We start from the raw sequence: 6,821 nt of genomic DNA, 5'->3' as shown, positions 1-6,821 counted from the left end.
AAAAATTAGTCAAAATTTCCCTGGATCTAAATAAAATATAGCTAATTAACTTAATCTAGATAAATAGTATAATGACATAACAATTATATAACAAAGCAAAATAGAAAACATGGATTTTCTGATGTTTATTCTTTCTTTCCTACTCATTATTGTCCCTAAGATTCCATCTCAATTTATTTAAAAAAGAATAAAATGAAAACAAAAATACTTTATAATTAAATATATTAAAGTTATATTTTATCCTCAAATTAATTTAATAACATCCAAAACATCTAGTGATGTAAATGTTTCTACATTTCCTCTCTACCTCACGATCCCTGTGTCTTCTCTCCCTGTGTGTCAGTTGTACGAGTCTGTGCCTGTCTATTGAATCTGTGCTTGTGTCTGAGTCTCTCGTTGTATGTAACTGTGTGTGGTGTTGTGTGTTGCTGTGCATTTGTGTATCTGTGTGTGTCTGCCTGTTTTGAATGTATGTATTTGTGTGTGTGTGTGTGTGTGTGTGTGTGTGTGTGTGTGTAACTCATAGCTCTTCTCTCTCTTTTATTGAATTACAAAACAAGGATCACAAGGGAAAGGAATAGGGCATTTACAGAAATATTTAACACAGTGTTACAAGGGATTAAGTCACTGACTTCAGATGACCCTAACTGACCCAGGTAACAAATATCATTGCTGATAAACCAATATATATGAATCAATGTTTTCAATATTTATGGTAGATTTTAGAATGTGGCTTTCCACTTCTTTATTTTCTACTTAACAGCAAATGATACACATGGATTATTTGGGTCAAGGGCATGGAAGAGTATATAATTTAAGATTAGAATCTTAAACTAGTTTAGGTTGTAAAAGTTGATTACATGAGAAACTCAAAGCAAATAAATGAGGTTAATTGTTACATTGTTCTCTTAACAGCAGGTTAAACAAACATTTTGCCTCAATGTTAGGATAGCAGGCTTAATAAGTCTTAAGTGACCTCAGGTGTATTATTAACTCTCATTGTAAGGTCCAGTCCCTGGCTCTTAGAATATAAAATATATTTCTATAATATTTCACTGCCATACCCCTTAATAACCAAATTTCAAAGATCATGAAACCAGATACACTTGAGTCACAGAACTGTCATTTCCTTCATCTTTAACTCTGACAAAAACCAAAACTGTAGGAGTTAGAAGGATGAATTGGTAATTAAGAGTACTTGGTGTTCTTGTAGAGGACCCCATTTCAGCTCCCAGCACCCACAATTTGCCTCACAACTATGTGAAAAAAGTTTCAGGATATCTGACTTTTCTGGTGTGTGAAGGCACCAGGAAAGCAAATATTGCACACACATGTGGGCAAAACACTCATACACATTAAATAAAATTAGATGTAAAATAGTTTTCAAAAAGAGAAAAGAAAGAAAAAAACACAATGACAGTAATACAGGAAACTTTGAAAAGTGTTTAATCAGCCTATGTAACCTTCAAAAATCAATAGATTTTATTTTAATATTTTACATGAGAATATAATGTACTTTGATCATACTCACCCACTTTACTGTAATTTTACATTGCACTATTTTACCTACATTTAGGCACACACAGGTCCCCATGAAATCCTATCATGTTATGAGCTGTGCATTGCCTTGGTGGAGTAAATAATGACTGTGTTAAATTGTTCAGTCCACTCTTATAACTCTTTTCCACTCCCATCAAAGTTGTTGTAGTGGGTAGCCATTCCAGCTTGGTTCTGGAAGTTCCAACCCCCATTGAGACTCTGGCAACTGTCACGCCTACGAGGCGGGGCGAGGGGAGGCGCCTGGGGACCCGAGAGCTGGATGGGCCAGCGCTCGCTCTGGGCGCTCTCTCGGTGCCGGGATGCTGACCAGTGCAGATTGACTGTGTAGAGCTCCGGAGAACACCGCTGGACTGCATTACACCTTCCCCAGACCCTGCGACCTACCCATTACTTAATTTGTGAGTTACGCCATTAAATAAATATCCTTTTAACTACGTGGAGTGGCCAAAATAATTTCTCCAATATCTGGTGCCCAACGTGGGGCACGAACCCACAACCCTGAGATTAAGAGTCTCATGCTCTACCGACTGAGCTAGCCGGGCAGATGGATGTGTTTCATTTTGCAGAATTTGGAAGATTAAAGTATGTACATCATACCATTGACACCTATTCAGGATTTCAATGGGCAACTCCTATGAGTTCTGAAAAGGCTGATTCTGTGATTACACACCTATTAGAAGTTATGGCCATCATGGGAATACCTGTACAAATTAAGACAGACAATGCCCCAGCATATGTCTCCAATAAAATGAGACAGTTCTTTGCTTATTATAATATAAAGCATGTTACAGGTATACCACACAATCCCACAGGCCAAGCAGTCATAGAGAGATCCAATCGAACTTTAAAGGATATGCTAAATAAACAGCAACAGGTAACAATGACCCCTAGAGATAGACTGCATAGTGCTTTATTAACCTTGAATTTTCTCAATGCTAATGAGAAAGGAACAACAGCTGCGGAGAGACATTGGACAACAGACAAAACTCCTGAGCTAAACCAACCAGTTTATTTTAAGGATGTGCTAACCTCAGAATGGAAACCTGGATATGTTCTACGTTGGGGAAGGGGTTTTGCCTTTGTTTCTGCAGGAGAAGAAAAGCTATGGATACCAACAAAATTAATAAAAATTCGATTCGAACAGGAAAAACCCCTTGATGAAGAGAAGTAAAAGATCATCCACCAATGTGACATCTCTACAAGTTGTAAGAAAAATTTAACAATCAAAGGGTGGGGTAGGGTTCTGTTTTTGTCTTTGCAGGATAATGGAAATACCCATCTTTCAAAACTCATAAGGCCTTGGATATCCGGATGTTTACAGCAGAAAGGAAGAATCTATTGGTACCAATCTACACATGGTAAAATCTCACTGTCTAACATCTTTCTCTCTATAAATCTAGAAAAGTTGTGGTTCCAATTCAATTATAGCCAAGCTGGCTTTAGAGATGGAATTGGCTCACTCCTTCTCTAAACCCAAGCATATTGCTAAAAGAAAAGTTTAAGAGATTCTTCAGTCCCATATCAGAAGAGCCCTCTGGTGTGAGACAGAAGGAAACCAATAAAAAGGGACCATTGTCTTCTAAATTCTAATTCTCTCCATGCTTACTCTTGATTTCTCAGAATCCTTTCTTACATGCTATGTCCTCTTTAAATCCAAACCTCCCATTTTTGATAACAAATAAGTTTTTCCAATAGCAATCTCAGAAGTCACCAGAAGGAAGATGGGGCCCCAACAACAACAACTCTACCCAATCCAGAATGATGCCATGGTAATCATCATCATACTACACTTCTTGCCAGAATTTCAGACAATCTTACCCATTACTCTAAAACTTGCTGCAGAACCTACAGTTAGTCTAACTGAGATTTAACTATCTGAGCTTTCTCACAGTACCCAACAGAGATAACATCACCCCCTAAACGGCAGGAAGCAATTCTAAGAAAACAACGCCCCTTCTCCCTTAGGTTTCATAATTCTCAGGGTTATGGATGACGGTTATAGGGTTGGGGGTGGAAGAAAATATTAACTCAGGATTGTAAAAAAAAAAAAAGGGGGTGGGGGTGGGGGAGAAGAAATGGAACAGATAGGTATAAGATATGATGGTAAATCATTGTATATACTAGTAAACAAACTTAGTAAAATAGCAACCTTAGATAATTTTCACTGTAATTTGTACTGTTATAGATTCTTATATGTTGATACAAATGTAAACTACTTTTATACTCCTGTTTAAGATAATTTGTATATTGATACAAATACAGAACTATATTTGTTATAATGTACATATATTTCTACTCTTATTTGAAACATTTTTATATTGATACAAATGTAAATTTATATCTGTCATACTTTATATATGCTCTACTTCTGTATAGGATATTCGGTATATTGATATATATTTAATATTATTGTCATATTGCATATCGCACTATATATTCCTACCTCTGTTATAAATATCTTGTGTATTGTCACAATTTTGAAGTCATCGTTCTTCACCATACATTTGCTTATAGACTGTTTACCTTATTTATGTGAAGCCTTAGTCCTTAGGTTATTTCAATAGATAAGATTTATAGATTTATAGTCGCCTATGCCTGTCATCTCTATAGTTACGTTAGTTAGGTTATCCAGATTTACAGATACATAGGTCAGATGGGCAGGTAATCTTCAAACACTTCATAGACCTGGAGAATATGGCATTTAAATAACTTAGAATTCTGTTGATGTGAGACACAATTGCTCCTGGCTGCACCAATTGATCCGGAGAGAATGTTGGGCTTCTAAGACATTTCCATTTGGAAGTTTGTCTTTTGGCACAAAATGGCCTACTGGGCAAAGAACTGCCCTTGCCTTGATGGCTGACAGTACAAATGCAATGCTCTCCTTTCTGGACAAGCGGGACACAAGGAAAGCGACCACTGTACTCTGCCAAGACAGGGTAAGATGGTCTTTCAGAAATCCTGCTTCTGAAAATGGTCTGTCAGATACTCTAGGCCTGTAGCCAATTTGAATGCACCAACAATGCTGAGAAACATTAGGTGACTGTCCAGGCTGCCAGCTGTCTTGGTCTACTCTTGCAAGATTCCCGAAAGTTGCTTGCATCCATCTACCATTTCTCAGGGACCATTATGTTCCTTCTCAGGTCTTTGATGGGATTGAAGACTAGCAGTTATAGTTACAACTTAGTATATATAATATCTTAGATAGAACATATTAAGTATTAGGTTCAGGTTCTTTAGGATAGGACACCTTTGAATGATCTTTATAACATGCTGTTTACCTATGCTCTATACTTCTCTGGATTTTAGTATGTGTTTCTTGCTTGATATTGTTTGCATTGGTTGTAGTTACATCTTATCTAGGTCATTATCTCTCATTATTTCTGGACAATATTTGATAACCATTCCTTTGTATATAGTCTTGTATTAGTTTAGAACCTTCTTATTTAGACAAAAAGGGGGAGATGTAGTGGGTAGCCATTCCAGCTTGGTTCTGGAAGTTCCAACCCCCATTGAGACTCTGGCAACTGTCACACCTACGAGGCGGGGCGAGGGGAGGCGCCTGGGGACCCGAGAGCTGGATGGGCCAGCGCTCGATCTGGGCGCTCTCTCGGTGCCGGGACGCTGACCAGTGCAGATTGACTGTGTAGAGCTCCGGAGAACACCGCTGGACTGCATTACACCTTCCCCAGACCCTGCGACCTACCCATTACTTAATTTGTGAGTTACGCCATTAAATAAATATCCTTTTAACTACGTGGAGTGGCCAAAATAATTTCTCCAATAGTTGTCTTGAATATTCTTTGGGGCTAGGTCTTGGAACTTAAAGACATAATGAATAGAAGGATAGTTCAGTATTGACTGTGTCTAAAATCAAACAACGGATTATTTTTTTGATTTAGTGACATAGGAGGCAGATCCTAAATTCTATGGTTTATAAATAAAAAATAATTTATAAATTTAACTAAGACAGTAAAGAGGAAGCTAGTGACTTTTAGACACAACTGCTATTGACATGTGATATCAAAGTTAAGTAATCTGAAAAAAGTCATGGAGAATTCACTTAAAGTGGTAGAAATTCATAATTTGTGTAATGTTTCTCAATAAGCTACTTTAATTTTTAATGCTTTTGAACTGCTAGCAGTATTAAAATACTTGGAAGAACATAAAAACATGTTTGAAATGTATTGTTTTAAAGATTGTCTTTAATATTATTTCTCATTAGTAAAAATTCCAAAACCATTAGGATATTTACCAACAGAAGTCTCCATAGAAGCACTGTACAGCAATAGAAAGTTTTTATATAATTCCTGATGTGGCACACTCTGATATACATACCAAAATCCAATAAGGTATTCAACACAAATTAAATTAATACTATGTACAATTAAACTTCATATTGCATTTCTGCTGTAGAAAACGTGGACCATAGAGGAGTTGTCTAGAAAGTATCATAAACCTGAATATGCGGACCCAGAGTGACATATTTTATAGATAAATGACACACAATATTAAATTAACATCCTGAATATTATATTTGTTAGGGATATATGAATATTTATGTTAAATACAGTTTGAATTTGACATAATGTTCAAACACAAATAATGATCCAGAAATAAACAAAGCAAAGTATCAAAACATATAAGGAAAAATATGTATGAATATGATTTTTATCAAAATTTAAGAGTAATATTATATTATGAAATTGTTTGTGATTTTTAAAGATATCATTATATAATAGAGTATTCTTTGGTATTACATACTGGCATATTTAGGAATGCAATAAGATAGTTATTATTTATTTTCTAATGTTAATTTTCTAATGGTTAAAAAAGACTAATTTTTAAGTTATTTTAATATATCTCCACTAATTAGTCTTTAAGTCATTGAAACTACAGTATATGTATCATGGTTTTATGTTCATTCCACTAAGGAAACAGTTTAGCTCACTTTCACAGACAACAGTGCTATTTCTAAACTCATTTGGGAAATTATGTAACAATATAAAACATGTCAAGCTACAAACTTGAAAATTACACCAATAAATGTTTATTTATTCCCCTTTTGTAATTGGGCTATTTTCAATATAGGAATATTAGTACTAGCTCATTATAATTTATCATTTAGAGATAGTGTTTTAGTTAATCTCATTTATTAATCTGTAGAGATTCTTTAATTGTTTCTAAGAACATAGGCAAGTTACACTTCAGCAAAACCTCTAACATTTTTCAGTTGCATTGCACATTTTATTCATTACCTC

The 6,821-nt window shown here is 35.4% G+C and overlaps 1 non-coding gene across 1 annotated transcript; it reads right to left on the bottom strand.

Moving 5' to 3' along the window:
- Positions 1–2,029: 2,029 nt before the first annotated feature.
- On the bottom strand, positions 2,030–2,102 carry Trnak-cuu. The gene has a single exon. It is a non-coding gene; the product is annotated as a tRNA-Lys (tRNA).
- Positions 2,103–6,821: the final 4,719 nt, after the last annotated feature.

Source organism: Peromyscus leucopus, chromosome 9, assembly GCF_004664715.2.
Source record: "Peromyscus leucopus breed LL Stock chromosome 9, UCI_PerLeu_2.1, whole genome shotgun sequence".
NCBI lineage: Eukaryota > Metazoa > Chordata > Mammalia > Rodentia > Cricetidae > Peromyscus > Peromyscus leucopus.
The sequence above is the reverse complement of the archived record's forward strand: the minus strand, read 5'-3'. Positions and strand labels throughout refer to the sequence as shown.